The sequence below is a fragment of the Apus apus genome, chromosome 10, assembly GCF_020740795.1.
Source record: "Apus apus isolate bApuApu2 chromosome 10, bApuApu2.pri.cur, whole genome shotgun sequence".
Classification (NCBI taxonomy): Eukaryota; Metazoa; Chordata; class Aves; order Apodiformes; family Apodidae; genus Apus; species Apus apus.
Window position 1 is genome coordinate 4,366,016 of NC_067291.1, and position 18,055 is coordinate 4,384,070.

At 40.9% G+C, this 18,055-nt stretch overlaps 1 long non-coding RNA gene across 2 annotated transcripts in view; it reads right to left on the reverse strand.

Moving 5' to 3' along the window:
• The window catches only part of LOC127388590 (uncharacterized), a 31,240-nt gene that overhangs the window by 4,892 nt on the left and 8,293 nt on the right, over positions 1-18,055 (reverse strand). Inside the window, exons 1-4 of one of the 2 annotated variants that reach the window (XR_007890408.1) lie at positions 14,969-15,080; positions 14,142-14,260; positions 13,027-13,205; positions 12,637-12,816 (exon numbers count right to left, since the gene is read on the reverse strand). This is a non-coding gene — a long non-coding RNA (uncharacterized LOC127388590). Of the gene's footprint in view, positions 1-12,636; positions 12,817-13,026; positions 13,206-14,141; positions 14,261-14,968; positions 15,081-18,055 lie in introns of those variants that run through there. The other variant, XR_007890407.1, reaches the window with a different exon arrangement.

Genomic DNA, 18,055 nt, shown 5'->3' on the forward strand with positions numbered 1-18,055 from the left:
TTTCCAAATAGATACAATTCATGCTTCCCACAGCAGGATCTCAGAAGCTTTTACAATATGTCTTTCAGTCCTTCTACAATTGGTCAATAATCCCTTCTGTCTGAGTAGCTTTACACTCAGAATTTGTGTCTAAAATATCACAAGAACAGTTAGAGCAAATGGTTTACTGATTCATTATTTCCAGCAGCTCTTCTACTGCACAGCATGACCTGAAAGCTTCTATACATTACTTGAAGAGTGAGAGTGGGCAGATTTTTATCTCCTGCATCTTGCACAGAAAGATATACTTAACTAAACCCATACTTAAACATTATCATTTTCTTTTGTATAAACTAATGATTCTGTGAGATTGTTGTCTGTTTTTAAAGGACTAGAAGGAAGAAATACTAGACATACTACAAGAAAATCAGATACTTATTCTTGCCAGACATAATAAGGATCCCAACCCCTTCAGCACTTTTTGAAGGGTGACAACCAGGAAACTCAGATCCAGCTTCTTAAAATCTTTCTGGATCTGGTTTCCAGCCTGAAAATAATATTTTATATAGCTTTATTTTGCCTGTCTCTGAAGATATTTAAGGACTCTTTCTACCACAATAGAACCAAAGTGACAGAAATTTCACAGCCCCAGCTTATCTTTTTTGGGAAGAGAGTCTCAGAACTCTCTCTGATATATTGGGGTCAACAAATCTACTGTAACTGTCTCTCACCTTTGACCTCATCAGTTACTCAGAAATTACTGTATGAACACTTTCTGCCTGGTTTTCATGCACACATATGACTTTGTTTCCTGTTCAGTAAAATAGAATGCAACTCTTTCTTATCTTTGATTAGTCAGAGCTGCATGCATGATCACAAAACAAGAAAAAAACAAGTACAAGTGATGCTATAGCTCTTCAGTCTTTAAGACAGTCCTGTTCACCACTCCTTATGTGCAGCTGTGCTAACTGGATTTGGTTCCCCACATTGTGAGATTTAGAAATACTTATTCCCTTTGTCATTGTTTTTAAGGATTGTCACTGTCTGCAGTTCATAAATGCTAAAAGCCCTATGTCAAGCTCCTCTTGCTTCTAACTTTTAACTAATCATTGAAATTTGGTCCTGAAACTTTTGAAGCAGGGAAGCTCCAAAAACTAACTGAAGCTCAGCAAGCTTAGAGTCTCTTTAATCCTTTCTCCTGTTCCTGATCTCAGATAACTTGTTTGTATGGCACTGTTCTGAAAGATATGAAGCACCTACTCCACGTGGTCTCTGACATGTGGCTAAGGCTGCTAGGACCCTGTGGAGGCTTCTGCTCCCACTGACTTCCATGCTTTTCTAGTGCAGGCAGTTAGAAAAATTGATTCCCTCACTCTTCCCTTGTTCCATTAGCCCTGGAACTGACTCTTTTGCAGGTATTTAAAAAACTGATGTGTTCCTTTTGCATGACACTCCAATGCAGAGTCACTGAGAGTCACATTTCATCATAGTAAAAATTCTGTCAAAATCCAATGCACATATCAAAGTAAAGAGCATTGCACAAACTTTTTTTGGATGAGTGTTAATAGCAGTGAACTACTGAAATAAAATGCTTTGATACTTCTTGTTTCAAACCTAGTGTTGCACTACATGTTAATAGAACACACAATCTAAAAAAAATTGAGATTGAACAAAGTACTTCATTATACTATAAGTATCCTTTATTATATTCTCTCTCCAGTTTCTCAAGAAAGCATTGTGGGAACAACACTACAGGACATAAGCCCAGAACCCTAGATGTAAATGTGTCTGTGATAAATATAGGGTCACAAACACATGAAAAAAGCCCAGGTATTGCCAGTCCAGCTACCTGTCAGCAGATGCAGGTATACAATACCAATATTCTGCTCAGCCATGTTTCAGACATCCTTCTCAGGACATCACGCTTGTTTTCTAACTTCTCCCTGAGTTTCTTTACTTTGTAATGCTCTGAGCTCTAAATTGTGAGCTACTCTTCATCCCAAATTGCCCTCTGAGTTAGTCAATCCTGCTGAGGTTTTCTTAGCCTTATTACAACAGCAGTTCAGGACCCAAAAGGTCAAAGCATATGGAAGACTTGCTTCTAGGGAAGGAAGTCACTACACCAGAATTATAAACATTTCTTATTGCATTCCTGGACACAAAGCTAATCCGCTGCTGAACACTGGGGATACATTAAACACAACATGACTTGAAAAAATCCTGTTTTCAAAGCTGAAAAATAAAGGGGGTAAATTCTGGCAGATTCTGTAAGACTAAAATCTATCATGACATGCATCTTTCTACAGCTTCTTCAGGGGAAAGGCAGGAATGGAGAACATTTCAAACTTTGTCCAAGCTGCCTCTGTGTTTTGAGCCTTCACTGATGCAGAAGCAGTAAAAAGTCATAATTTCTTCTGGGAATATGTGCTTGTTTCATGTTGACACTAGCAGATATAAATAGCTGTGAGCTATATTGATAGCTATTTTCAGAATGGATAGTCAGGCATAGTGGTATTAATTCATGAGAGGAAGAAAGGAGGCAGCATAATTAGCCCAAATGAAATATAAGATGTAAGAAACACTGGGCAATGTCTTGTAAGGAAAAGCTAACCCATGCAACTTCCCACAGTGAGGTAAGATCAACAATTCTGTCTGGAATCCCAGGTCTCTGAGATCAGCAGCTCTTTAAATCATAGTGAGCTGAGCAAAAGGAAGAACGCTGACAATGCTTTGATGACAACCCTGAATATGGCCTCCTCTTGTAACATGTCTTCCCTAGAGGATACAGAGGACAAGACTCATTCACTTTTAAAAGGCAAAATGCTACTTTCCTACCCATTTTTGCTTCTGCCTTGAGAGCTGACATATATAGCTACTTCTGCTTGACATGTTACTGAAACAAACTGCCAAGTAGAAGTTCAGTATTAATTAGTATAAAGCTGAAACTTCAAGAGAAGGCCTTGAGCTCCTTCCTCACATTTATCCTACTTCCTGTTTTCTTATAGTCTAGTAATGCCTGATTAAGGCTCTTACCTCCTAGTCAGAACTTGGGAGCACGCAGAAGTACAAGATCCTGAAAGATGAAAGGTAGCTGAATGTGGCTGACTTGAGCTTTTAGAGATGGTTTCTGAAGAGTTTTTCTTTCATAATCATACTCCATTGCTTGTTGCACTGTGATACATCCATATGACAATTCAGAAATCAAAATTCCATATTACGGTTGATGCTGCCTCATTCTGCTCCAAATACTGTTTTAGTTACAAATTAAAGAATCAAGCAGAGCTTTAGTGATAATAGCATGCAAACTTTAATATTCTAGTGCTATTCTTCACTTCTGCTTTGCTATCTCTTAAGTCCTGCAGCAAAAATAAGACTGAAGAAGCTAATTAGGAAGGTAAATCAAAAGGGAAAAATGATGCCTGACACACTGCTGCTTCTGAAGCCTGAGAAACAGAAAAGTAGTCTGGCACAACTGATGTCCCAGGTTAATGGTTCATTGCTGTGTTCTGCCTCCACTTGTCTTATTGGAAAGGGCAATAGGACAAGGTTTCAGGGAGCCAAGATCCAATTCCCAATCCTAAAAACAGTTTTACATTGGCCTCAGGAGGCCTGAGAGCAGCATGATGGTGCTAACTCCACCAGGGCTGTCATCACAGAGGTAGTTAGAATGGAGGTACTGTCTACCTCTCACATTTCTCCCCAGACAGCAAATGTCAATGCATAGGATCAGCTGTGCTGACTTCATGTCCACTAAGTATCTCTGGCATGTGGGAAGTTTGTCGTTTGTGATGTTTTAAAAATATACACTGGAGCAGAGGTGTCGTTTGTACATCACTGAAAGTGGTCCATGTATCTTCTGTGCTGACAGATATTGGACCTAAGGAATTCAACCTTATTTACCCACCTATGTTAACAAATTTTCTAAATTTCCTACAGATGCCTCTATTTTTATACCGACCTTTCACATTTTACATTGCTCTGAGGGTGAACACTGAAAACTGTTCTGTAGCTCCCTGGGCATTCCAAGGACATGCTCTTTAATTTGCAGAAGCAGCAAATGCTGCAATGCGTTTTATCTAAGACCAACCCAGAAAGCTGGAACAATTATAGAGCCATTGCTTAGGTCTGAATTTGTCAGCACAAATTAATGAACTGTATGAGAGCTAACAAAGATGTAGGATACATTCAATTCAATCTAGGCAGAAAATATAGTATTTATCAAGCAAACCTAATAGAAGGTCACAGAACAGTTTCTATTAGGTATGAATTTTTCTGTACAGCTGTGACTATGTTCTGCTTCAGCAGTATCACTGTAAATAAACTCTTCAAAAGATAGGTACAGACAGAGCAAAAAAGTAGTGTACCAAACAGAAAAATCAGCCCAGTAGCTTCTTTCACTGGCGTTTTCAGGGACACCGTAGAAAATCAGCATCTAATAACATCATCCACCACCAGCTTAAAAAGGAAGCCCCAAACAATATGGCTGAGAGCAAATGAGAAGGGGCTATGCGACTTAGACATCTTGTACAACTATGTGACAGAAAATTGTTACAAATGTCATTGCCACTGAGCTTGTCTGCTTTTACGTTTGTCACTGCAGTAACTGCAGTGAGTTCCTGAAGATCTATGCTTTTCCTGGGACAAAGCAAGCTAATTGCTTGCAGATGCCCAGAAAACTTGTGCACTCAAAAGACGGCCAGGAAACAGGTGTGAACTGGGAATACCAGGAGATGGTTCAGAAAAAGAACCCAGATAGATTTCTAAGATGTACCCACATGGAGATGGAGAAAAAAAATAACCATACAAGACACCATAAATAATTATTCTGGTACCATTCACACAGACAATCTTACAGGACATTGTCTTTACTCGAGTAACACGTTTGTCCTGCTTCCCTATGTCCTGTCCATGTACTGCTTCCCTATGCTTCCTTTCCCATTATTGTTTACTGTCTACATACTACAGAGGTCAATGTCTTGAAGCTGTCTGTGCTGATAAATAAATTACATGTGGTTCCTTTCTGATGACCCACACCTTACAGGGAAAGATGTTATGTCACACACACTTCAGAGATAGACAAAGACAATAAAAACACAAACCCCATATAAGTCAAAACTGACTGTGAGGCTGGAAGTTGCTCCACATTATCCCTCTAGTCACACACTGTCCTAACCTACTTAGCTGTACCAAGGGCTCCCTTCCCAGAAGTAAAGGAAAAGCAGAATAGCACCTATCATTGTCTGGATGAACTTAGATTTTAGTTGCGGACATCAGAAGTTTTATACTATTCTACACCATTGATATAGAAGATATTATGTATTATATTCCAGTGCTCTGCACAGCATATTCTATTATCTACTATATTCTGTGGCAGTGATCAGCTCTGTTACAAGCTGGTAGCTCTGTTCCCTCATGGGCACACAGCTGACCTCAGGGAGCTTGAAAAAATATACCAAGGTATACTAAAGATACACCATTTAAAAGGTTCACTAGCCAGGGCAGGAAAAAGAAAAATCATAACTACAAACCATTTTCCAACCCCTTCCTCGGCATCTATTCCCTAACTCCATATTCAAATCTAAATGAAACCAATTCAGATGTCAGGGCAACAAATTCCCTCATATGCCCTTCCTGCCTAGGGAGCAGGAAGGAAAGAACAGCCTTCTGATAACCTCAGCCCCAGCTTCCCCTCTGGGCTCACAGCTACGCCCCGATCAGCCAGGCCATCAGCAGGAAGGGTAACTGCTTGCTTGCCACACCTTTAACTTGGCTGTAATATGACACAAAGCACACGGACCACAGGCTGTAAAGCCACTGGCTAAAGTCCTGAGCATGAAAATGACTGCGAGAATAACACCTAGGATTTTTTGCTTAGTCATTCAGCTGTGCAGACACAGTATCATTACAATCAAACCATTTCAGACCTAGGAGAAAGAGAAGACTCAACACTCTTCTTTCCTAAAAACACAACTACAGATGCTTCCTCTAGAAAAATGAACATTCTTCTCCTAAAACAGAACCTAATAAAGCAATTTTTATTTAATAAATTTGTGTGGTCAAGCTATAGCTTTGAAAGGAAACATAATCCATATAAAGTTAGGAAAAATGTGAAACATCATCTAAGAACTTTTTCCAAAGTGAAGGCTAGATCAAAAGAGATTCTTCAGGACAGAAAGAGCTTATGAGGAATCAGTAGTGACCCATGAAGAAGCTCAATTTGATTCATTACACACATACCATAACAATTCTAACATAAGGGTGAAATAGCATTTTGCAAATTTTGACTACTCAATTTGAAACTACTTAAAGACAATACAGGCATCTTACAAACTGCAGGAGTTTTTTGTTTGGTTTTGGTGTTGGTTGTTTTTTTTTACATTGTTTTTGATTGGTTTGTTTGTTTTTCCCCAAACTATCCAAGAAATCTCTGGAAGGGAACTTCAGATGGCTAGTAGACTCTGCTTTGTGTTTCATAGAAAATAATGCATTTAAGAAGAAATGTAAGCTTTACCTAAAGAATGAAGGGAAGAAGTGAGAAAATTGCTTGATTACAAGATAGGATGAGTTAATTTATGCTGTTATGTAGCCCTGAAGAAATTCCAGTATCATTACTATTTTAATTTACAGACAAATCTCAAAATATGATACAAAATAAATCATGACTAAACAAACTAAAGGTATTCCAAGCAAAAGACCAGCAAACAACTCAAGTTTTTACAGCTGAAGTATAGAAGTATCTCTAGAATTTGAGGTTTAATTTACAAGTCTATGAATTATTCCATACACCTTCTGAAAAGAGGGTAGACCTGTAACAGCCCTAGTGACAGGGTTTAGCAGCACAGCAGATTAGTAACCATTCAAATAGAGACTTGTCACCAACTGTGCACAAAACAGAAGCAGCTATCACTGACACACCTGAAGAAAAATCTGTTCTGTGATTCACAGATGAACTATGATGCAACCCCAGCTCCTCTCTCCCAATTCTTAATGACATTCTCAGGTACACTACACAAGAAGAAAGTCTAGTATCTTATTCCACTGCTACTTTTTCAATTCATTGTGGTTTATAATGATAGTCTCGGAACAGCCTCAGGGCCCAAGAACAGGCTCTTACAGATGATGTTCTGTATATAATAGACTTCCTAGGATTTACAATAATTTTGCCCTGTCTATCTGTGGAAATCAACTAGAACAGATATCTGAAAAGAGCAGTACCCCCTACACAGACATTAAAATAACTCAATTATCCTGTCCTGGGAGTTGAAGAGCAGGAAAAATACTAGTCCAAGGAAGAAATAGAGGAGGATAACCAAGCATGGAGGGCTAATAATTTTTCACTGTGTAGTTTTGCCCAACAGTTTTCACTTAAGGTTTCTTTTCCCAGGAAATCAGAATAAATATACTTTACCTCCTTTGTGTCAGCAATTCAAGCTTCTTGCATGACTTCCAAAAGTCTCCCTCCCCATTTATCCGTCTCAACTTCCACAATAAAATATTAATGTGGTTTCAATTAGACATTCTTGATAGCATTTAAAGTTCACTTTGATGTAGAGCATGTCTTGCTGATTGTATTTGAAAGAGATCTTGTAATTTCTTTGGGCAGTATAATTGCATTTTTGCATTGGAGTTTTGATCTATGAATGGAGTAACTGAACTAGTGAACAGAGTAAACAAAAGCACATGCCTGTCACGGTTTAAAGGCACCACTGTGTTCAGCAAACGTGCACTGCCTTTTGTCACTTGTTTAATATATTAATAAATTCTTAACAACTGGTCTTCTACCTGGAATCTAAATCAAGGATCTAAAAATAAAAAATTGGGAAATTTTAATCCATTTTAGGCCATCTCTGGCTGTCTTTCTTTTCAGATGTGTCATAGATGTTAGGTATGACATCTAGACTGCTCTTTTTTCTCAGTCAGAGCCCTCTGAAGCTGGTGCTTGCTGTACATGTACCCCCTGTCAGGCCATCGAGAAGAGACACCATCACCATTCACACTTTACTGCAGACCTGCATCTTTTTAACCAGCCCACTCACTTTTAGCACGGGGGTTTAATTGCTAGTCAGGCAACATTGCTGCCTATCCTGGTAATTTTTCTGTTGTCAATAAGGCTTGCCTCCAGCTGGTAACCTTATGCAGGTATTACCCACTCCTCTTTTCTTTGTGATGTTTATCCTCTGCCAATGCTTGGAGAAGTATGCCACACTCCCCACAGGCTGAGGAAAACAGATCCTACATTGCTTCTCTTTGCTGGCAATTTCTGAATATGTTGCTTAGCATAGAACAAGATGTACCAGTGAGCTGTGTGCAGCACCAAATCTCCACAACTGTCCTCCTCAATGGAGGAAGAATATAATTCTTATAATTTTTTTTTTAATTTGAGGTATGTCACAACTCAAAGAAAGGGCTTCATTCCTAGAAAAATAAATCATGTGACTTGCCTGACAGCAGATCTAATTCTATGCTGCCCTTCCTCTACAAAAATACTCCCAAGCTCACAAACACAGTTGTTTATAGGGTTGCATGCCACCTATTCTGCTACCTCATTCTTGTCTTGCTTGGGACAATACATTGGGAGGGATATTATGGGGTTGGGCCAATACACAGAAAACAGTCTATTGTTACCACTAATAAGTTCTTAAAGCCATCACCCAGATTCTCACCTCCCAGCACAAGGAGAAAGAGCGTGTTCAAATGACCACCTACTACAGAGAGTAGTATGAAGTGTAGAAGAGTAATGAGGATTCAGTTTCCTTCATGTCAGAGCTTTCAAGGAGTTTTATTTTTTTTATTTTTCTTTCTTTGGGATAAGGGGCAAGGGCTACAACCAGGCACAGTTTCTCTGAATGCAGAGCACATATAGCACATACCTGTGAGCATGGTGTAGTGAAAAGTGACAGTGGCATGGGACAGCTTTTTGTTCAGGTCATTGGACATTTGCTTTTTAATTAATCATTTAAGAAAGCTATTTTCTATTCTGACTCTACACACCTCCAATTGGTAATAAAATCTTTCACTTGCCTCTAGCAAACTGACCTCAACCTTATAAGGAATTTAAACAGTTCCCAAAGAATGCAGCAAACCTCTTGCCCCTTCCCAGTTTGAAGCAACTGCTCTTTAGGTGCTTAGCAGAACAATGCTAGAGATCCTTTAAGAAATGCAGGAATTTCAAGCTCAAGCTACAGCCTGGTTTGTAACTAAGAAGGGAAAATTCAGTTACTACTGTCTAGATATTTTTCCAGAAGTGTAATTTTTACAGTGCTAAATAAAACATGCTTTGAAACACTAAAATGACATGACAGTTTTAATCAGTAGTCCAAATACAATGAAACTTTATGACCTAATTTTTAACAGTGCAGGGAAGATGATCTTGAACATCAGTGGGTTAATCTGTTTCTGGAAAAGAGACTGTAGGCCTCCTGATGCAGCACATGGCTCTTGCATGCTGAATCCCACAGCAGCAAGACCACAGAGCAGCTCACTCCAGTGATCTCCCCAGGAAATCACTGACCACGAGATTAATTTCTGCTAAATATGGGGTCATCAGCAGACTAGACTTTTAAGGTTCAGCTTTGACAACAGTGGGGGCTATCAAGAAAACAGGCAAACTAAGTGCAGAAGCTGGCTGCAGGCTGGTTGGGACCAACAGAAGGACTTGGCAGGGGCAAGTACTGTCTGTTGCCAGGAAAGGAGATCCCATTTCACAGCTGTACAAGCACATTCCGATAGAAAGTTAAGGCAGCCACCTTCTACCCAGACACTAAAAGAAGAGTTTTAAATCCAAAAAGTTCAACCAACCAACTTTTTTTTTCTCTTTCCTGTATGAGAGATAGCACTTGCAATGAAGAGACATTTTGGAGCTGGATTCGTCAATGCATTCATACACAGAGTCCAAGTAGTCCTGTATTCACCCAGCACAATTTCTGCCTTACTTTCACAGACAAAAGCAAGATGTAGGGTAAACAAACCTGCTTTAAACTAAATACTGAGTCTTTTCAGAAGGGTATCTCACAGCAGGGCTTCTTTGGACTGTACATTCATAAGCAAACTACGAACACTCAAACATTTAATTGCCAGATTAAAATTTCCATAGCCAAATAGGATGAAGCTGCAGGTAAAAAGCCCTAAGCACTTGTGTTCCAGGGCAAGAGATACACTGCCTTGCATGACTGTTAAACGATATGTGTTCTTCAGCTATAGATACAGAATTTATTTATCAACTTCTGAGAAAAACTTTCACTGAAAGCCTCACCCTTCAGCCCAGCCCTTTCAAATTGAAAATCTTCTCTGCACTTAGACAGCCTGTCTAGGAGACACTGCCCTGCCTTTCACTACCTCACAGTGATTGGTATGCAGTAAACTGCAGCGTGCTTGGGAAGTCTGTGGGAGAGTGAGGTCAATTTAATGAGCAGGCTGGACACACTTATTTCAGATTTGACATTTTCTAAAGCTCCACACTCTTTCAAACACAGTAGAAAAAACTTCACCTCTTCTTGCCACCGTTTACCCTCCAGGTAGATATCTGATAGGGAAAAGGCTGCTCAAACAGTGGATGGAAGGAATAAAGTCCAGGTTTTCTGGCACTGAAGATCGGTTCTTTGGTTCTGCCTGCCTCTTGTTAAACAAGCACAGTCTTTTAGTGCTCTGGCTTATAGTTAGGGGGACACTCATACAGGAAAAAAAAGTAGAAGCTTGACAGAATTTGATTTCAAGGTTCTCCCAAAAGAAACACTTCGTTAAAAAAAAGACCCAGTGTAGAGACATCCATAAAATTGACTCAGCAATGGTTTTTCTCTTCCCTTGTCACATTTCAAGATAAGTTTAGGCACTCTGAGCAAAACTCGGCAATGCAAACTAGATCCTAAGCAGTTGGGATCTTTTGGAGAGAGTTCAGTAACAGAGGCTTTGCGAGAAATGCTTGCCTGTGAGCTCTGTTTAACATTAAATTTTTATCCTGTCAAAGTCTACCATTCACAGAAGTCCTAAAGCAGTGACATAACTTAAACTAGCACATTAGCAGCAAGCAGAATTCCAGAACAGTATGTGACACAAGAAAGCAGACAAATAAATCAGCGAAGTAAGTGCACTATATCTAGGGTAGGGATGTGCCAAAAAAACAAAAAAGTAGAGTCTTCCAAAGATGCTGACACTATCCCGCAAAAGATACTGCAATCACACAGATTTTCAGACTTTTAAATCCTCAGATGAAAAGATCAATGTAGTTGGGGGGGTGGCACTTCTTTTCAGAGGTCAGCTCACATCCATGCTTCTCCTATCAGCAGCTTATATTGTTCAGTTAATCTGGAAACTTGCAGTCTTGCTCTCTGGGGCTATGCTGGAAAATAGAGGATGTGGAATAGCAATTCCCATTTCTCTAGCTCTCTGCAGGATGGGATCTCCAGGCCCAAGAACATCCACAGCATGGCAAAGTGCCTAAGCACAGAAAACCTCAGCTGGCTGGGGAGATGGGAACACAGCAAGCCTGGTCCAGCCTCTTAGATAGGAGGCTGGCTGCACTCAGTTCTAACATCCCAGGCACAACACCACCATGATAGTATCAGTGGATTCTTTGTGCAATTCTAAAATTGTCATTTTGAATTTGCTAGTACATACACTCAGAGTCACAGTATTAGAGCGGTGCTAGCAAAACTGTTATAAGCCAAGCCAAATCATGTGACAGATAGCCAGTCTGAAATTTGCTCCACCCAGCTAAACTACTTCTCATCTCCTCCTTACAAAAGGCCTGTTCCAACGCCTGCTCAACTCTTGACAGTCGCTGCTGTGGCTTTGAAGGTTTCTTCAACATTTTAAACCTTCCCAGAAAACCTGTATTAGAAATTTCTTAACAGAAATGGAAGCTGACAGTAAGCTCTACAACTCAAATCCAATTTTCAGAAAAAAAATAGTGCTGGAACTCCTCTCCAAAATCAGCCCTTACTGAACACAAAGGACATGTTTCAAATACAGTTAATGCAATTTACTAACATGTTGTTAAGTTAAACAATATATATTTTCCTGCATTAAAACACCTATCTTCCTGCAGGTTTGATACAGTAACAAATTATTTTTGACGATTTTTCTTTCAGGAAACAATGTATCTTCTACCTTCAGAGAACCACTCTATGTAACTAACACGTAACAATCAAAGAGACACCCATCTCTGTGGGAGTGTGCAAAATAATTTGAACTATTCCTCCCTCAACCAGATCAACACCTGTTAAGAGCGTGGAGAACTTCTGGTAGCCACAGCCCACCTGTTAGTTTGTTATACACTGGTACAAGGACCATAATCAAGAGCAATGGATTTGTTTCTGTGATAATTTCTGTTATAATAAAAAACCTGCATTGCTCACTCCTGAAGAACACTTATGCTCTGGAAGTCTGAAGACAACACAGGTCAGAAGCCCTCCATCATGTGCAGCAAGTGTGCAAGAAACTGCTCTGGACTAGAAATAACAGAACAAGTCACAAAGCAGGGCAAAAAAAAAGTCCTCCCCACAGCAATTCCAAGCAGAGACCAGAATTTGTCTGCTGATGCACGGGTAGGGATGTGTGACAGAAAAGCACAATATATATCCCATCTTCACATGGTAAACTAAACAGCAGTAAACAGCTCTACATCTGAGAGATGATCTCATGTTTTTGTTTTATTCTTACCTTCTGTATTCTGCTAGTTTGTTGTCTGCTGCACTTCTTCCTTCAGGGGTTGTGTTTTCTCTACTGTGAATAACAGACATTCAGCCAGACAGGAGAGCAACAGCTTTTCCCTCTTGCAGCAGCCTCCTGTAGCAACTTTACTGAGCGGAGTGCTTCTGTTTCTTCATGCGCTTTATCCTGCTAAATTACATACAAAATGAAGTCACATATGTGATACCTTTATAATGGCCTCAGTTCCTTTTGTGCTCAGTCTGTTGAATAGGGTAGGCCAGGGCTTAGGAGAAACTCCAGCATGCCCTAACTCTGCCCCAGTAGCCCATGGAAGTCTTAACAGAACCTACCACCATGTACAAAAACCCCAGTATAGCGTTTTATAAACGAGAAACCTACCCTGATCCTATCAGGCTGACACACCGGGGCTGTTGGCGCAAAACCTGCCCTGCTCGACGGCGGCCATTTTAGGTGTGCAGCCTCCACCTCCATGGAGCGAGCTGGACGGATTTTCTCCCATGTCTTCATAGAAATGAAGAAGGAGACAGGTTTTCCAGGCTGAAGAACTCCCTCAAAAGCTGCAAACCGCAGAGGGAGCCGGTGAGGAGCCGGCCCCGCCACACACCTGCCCGCCAGAGCCGAGTGACCGCCCTGCCCTCCCCTCCTCCCGCTGCCGGAGGGGCAGCCCCGCTGAGGGGCAGCAGCCGCACGGCAGCCCCGGCCCTGAGCCCGCCTTTTTCTCCTGTGCTTTCTGCCCAGCCGCCACCCCCAAGAGGGAAGGAAAAGCATGGAATCCAGTCCATGCAGAGACACAAAAAGGCGGGAGGAAGAGCTAAGACTGTTTTTTTACCTCACAAAAGAGGTGTCAGACCTCTTTCAATTAAAGCCTGAGGAGGTTAGATGAGGGTAACTCTGCTGCCAAATCCCCTTCCTCAGACCAGCAGAAATAACTGCACTTGACTGGGAAGGCCGAGCGAGCCGTGCCTGTGGGCAGCCCTGCCTCACACCTCAACCAGAGTCTGCCATGAACGTGAAGGCACCATTTTGCTCAGCAACACGTGGTTTGTATTTACACAGTATCAGCCGCAAAATCTTTCTTCTGTGTATAGATAAAGCAGGCTACTTTTCTGTTGTAAAGATCAGAGCTTAGTGGCACAAGATTACGAATCGGCCCCACAGGCTTTGCCGGCTCTCGAGTCTCTCGCCACAGCGGTTGGAAACGTCAGCCCCATCCAAGTGCCATTCCTCCATGCCAGCACCGGCATCCAGCACAGCACAGAAATCAGAAGAGGAGAGATGTGCCTGCACTTCAGAAGCTTGAGTGGGTAATCCAGCTTAGTTTTACCACAGAAATGAAAGTTCATGGAGCAAAGATACCAATCTGTGCAAGCAAAGGGCCCAAGCACAGCCTGTTCTGACAGCTCCGTCATGAGGACAGTAAGCTTTGGCAGATGGGCAGAGTGGACAGGAGGAACAGTCATGGCTTAAGAGGCTTTAGCGAGGTGTGTCCTTACCTTGCTTTAGAGAGATGAGTTGATGCTTGTCCGGCAAAGCCCTCAGGAAAAATATGCCAGGCCTTGCAAAGAGCAGAGCCCAGAACCAGCTCACCCGGAGTCACCTCTGAGACACTTACCTGCAGGGGTAAAACAACTGAGGTAAGATATTGAGTACCAGACATAGAAATACCATTATTTGTTCTGTATAAACTTGAGACAGCAGCAATCAGCCTAGCTTTCTTCCCCTTCTGTGCTTTGGAGTAACTTACTTGGCTGTGTCTGTTTTCTGTGGAGTACAGTAAAGGTCACTTGAAAGATCCTAAACTTTCAGAGAGTTTTGATTACATGTGCCATCTAAAAAAGTTATACTTAAAGCACCTGCTCATATCAGAGGAATATGATGATCCACAGGTTTATATTCACCTAGTTGGCTAACTTAGAAAGAGCAGCAACTGCTCCTCAGAGTTGGTATTCATTGGAATAGTATCAGGTATTGATCTCTGCAAACTGTGTGAATCTGAGTGAAGACTTGTCTAATATCAGGACCAACAAAAAAATAAAGGTTTTCTATGAGATATTAGGTTTATTAAAACCATTATCTGTGCAGAAGAGAGTTGCTTTCTGGTATCTGTAGAATTACAGAATACAAAACCTCTTGCAAATGTAGGGTAGGCTAGAGTTTTAATGCCAAAATACAGAGGGGTTTAAGTACAATTTTACAAACTGGTGTGCCAAAACATGCTCTCACATAATTTACTGACTGAAGTAATGGAGGTAGAGTCACTTACAATGTCTTAAATGTAAATAAGTCATTAGAGTATTATGTGAAATAGCAATACACTCACATATCAGTCTTCCATATTCTCACAATGTGTCCAACCCAGCTCCATTCAAACCACAGTCCTGTGGTGTGTGTACTACTTTCCCACCACCCTAGCGTTGCTGCTCAGAGCTGCTTGGTCCAAAGTTTGAATGGGGAGACAGGTCGGCTCCACTTTTAAAAAACCCTTAGACAGCCTTCTGTCCTTCAGAAGCACGGGCCAGGTTCAGCGAGACGCTGAGCAGCCTCTGGAAGACTCACAGGTTATGCAAACGCCAGAGTTAACAGACAAGGTGCCAGCAGATGGCACTCAAGAATGTGAGCAGCGCTCCTGGACTCCTGGGAGCTGCAGCCCCTCTGGATGTGCCATGCACTACAGCCTACTTGCAGGCTCCAAAAAGACCAGTCTTTTTCTATACTGAAAGTAAAAAATTTCACATCGCTCATCAGGAATCTAATTCCTGTCTCCAGTTCAGGAAATCTTTGCATGTATGCTGCATGTGACCAAAGTGCTCTTTAAAATAGCCTCTTTGGGATTTAGATATTTTTTTTCTGCATTACCGATAAGCAGAGCTACTTCTTGGTTTTTTGTGGGAGTTTCAAGAACTTATTTATTTATTTATTTATTTACTTGCATCTTCCTTGGTTCCGGACACTTGGGTTAAGGAAATGGAACTTGTATGGTTACGGGTTAAGAACTCTTTTTTAAAGGAAAGCTTTGGTCTCTAGCCCACTGCTCTTTATTAAAATCACTACAGTAGATTACTCCTACTGGTCTTAGGAAATGAGTAAATAATTTTTTTTTATAGCTTCATTTTAATTAACACCACTAGATAGGCTCTGTCCACTAGACTTTTACTGTTGGAGTCTAGGAAATACTTGGAAGGAAAAATCAGGCTGTGCCTGTTTATGTCAGTAAGATTAACCCTCCTCAGGTCTACCAGCTAACCTTGTACTTGCAAGAGGTAAGGACTTAAGTTGATGTGGAGGATAAAATTACCTCTTAGAAGAGAGAGTAAGGAAGGGAGTCTTATGACTCTGTGATTCATGAAGTTAGCCTCTCAGTTTGCTGACAAGAAATTTCTTCTGTGATTTATACCTGGACTCTAGGGAATTAAGAAGGTTTTCCCCCTCCTTTTTACACCATGACTGGTTGAATATATCCAACATTCTTACACTTTGGAGTTTTGAGAGTGCCTGAGTCATACTTTTTGCCAGCGTCTCTTTGGTCTAATATGGGCAGGTAAGAAAGAAGTCTGTAAAGGCTAAAAGCATTTTCCGGAACTCTCCCTGTAAGGCTTCAGTCTGAATATTCAAGTCTGGGCTAAAGTCCAGCACACTGAATCCACAGAGGTTTCATAAGCTAACTAGAAGAATTAAACAACATTTCTGCAGTTTTAAGTGTATTCATAGCACCATGGGACTGAGTGTGGCATGGACCTGAAGTTCTTGGAAAGGGTCAAATGCAATTTCCAGTATAAATACAGTTGTGCAGTGGCTAACTACTTAGCATTTAAATTGCGTCTGCTGAAAGCCTGGTGTACAAGTGAACATGACAGAATTTTGATAACAAAAATGTTTTAAATTGGTAATACCATTTCAAAATATTTTTGTGGGGTTTTATGTGGGGTTTTTTGTTTGTTTAATAACCCATGAAAGCAGGGCTTAATTAGGAAACTGACATTTGCATACTGATCTGTTCCTCCCTCTGAAAGCCAAAGTGAGCTCTCCACATGCACACGCATGTAAACAAGCAGCAGCTCTGGCTTCCAGCCCACTGTGACATGCCCCTGCACAAAAAAAATATTGCCAGTTTCCAGGCATTTCGTGTGCCACTCATGAATGTCTTAATTATTTGAGTTTAATTACCACAGCTCCAGTTGGGATACACTTTTCAGCCAAACTGTGCAGCTGTCCTGATTGAGGGAAGGTCTTAATAATAAAAAAGGGACTGAACTAATTAACAGAAAATGAAAATTCATAGTTGAGAATGATACATCTATGATTATACTTATGCTGACAGGTAAGGTAGTGAAACAGACGGACTGAGATTCAACTCCAAGCTTTCTATTTACCTTCTGACTTTTAGTAAGTCCTAGTGTTTTGAGTTTTCTTTTCCCCATCTCAATTTTGGCCAGTCATTCTAGTTAAAACATACAGATTTACTAAAGGTATTCAAAAAGCTTTTAAGTGCTTCTCTTAACATTGGTTTGTGCAGTACATGTGCTTGTATTATGCATTCTGGCCCATGCTGTGTGGCTTGAGGGCCCTTACAGTCAGACTGAGAGTTAAAATGGCCTCTTGTCCTCAAGACCTGACCTCTCTTGGAGACAACTGATCCCTGCGGAGCCTCCAGGACCACTGGAATGTTGATTCAGTGGTGCATCGAGAGATTCAAAAGGAAGTATGGGGCCTCTGTAATATTCAGTTAGTTTTGTTTCCACTGCTTCTGCAGTCTTGACCTAAATTTTCTCAACAATGAGAAGGTTGGTTGAAGCAAAGGTAGTAGGTGAAGCAAGAAATGGAGTGTAGAAGTAAAGAAAAAGCCAGGAAAGAATGAAATGTTACTTGGCAGATGAAGACTGAGGAATCACTAGACAGACACTGAAACATAAGATACACTCTGGCCATAAGAATGGAGTTTAAGGACAGCTATGAGAGCTTATGGGACTCAGGTGGAGAATGTATCTGTACTAAAAATCAGAAGCATATAAGGTTGGGATTGAAGGCAGGCACTTCAGGGCTGTCATGGACTCAGAAAAAAAACAGACCAAAGAGGGGATTGACATAAGAGACAACCAGCACAACTAGGGATAGCAACTGGGCCAATTAAGAGGCATGGAGAATAAAGCTGCAGCAAGAGAAAGCAAGCAGAGGACAATGCTGCTTCTAAAGGCTGGCCATCTATCTGAATGTGTAACAACTATGATTGTTGCCATTGAAGAATTAGAAGCACCATTCTGAGAAAGAGCACAAGAAGTTCAGCAAAAGCTCTCTGAAAAAGCAGAAGGTTTTGTAAGTCATATTGGATTATGTAGAGGAGGAACAATACCTAGAAATGGGATGCAAGTTCTACACTGGCAGGACAGGAGACCTGTGAGATAACTGTATG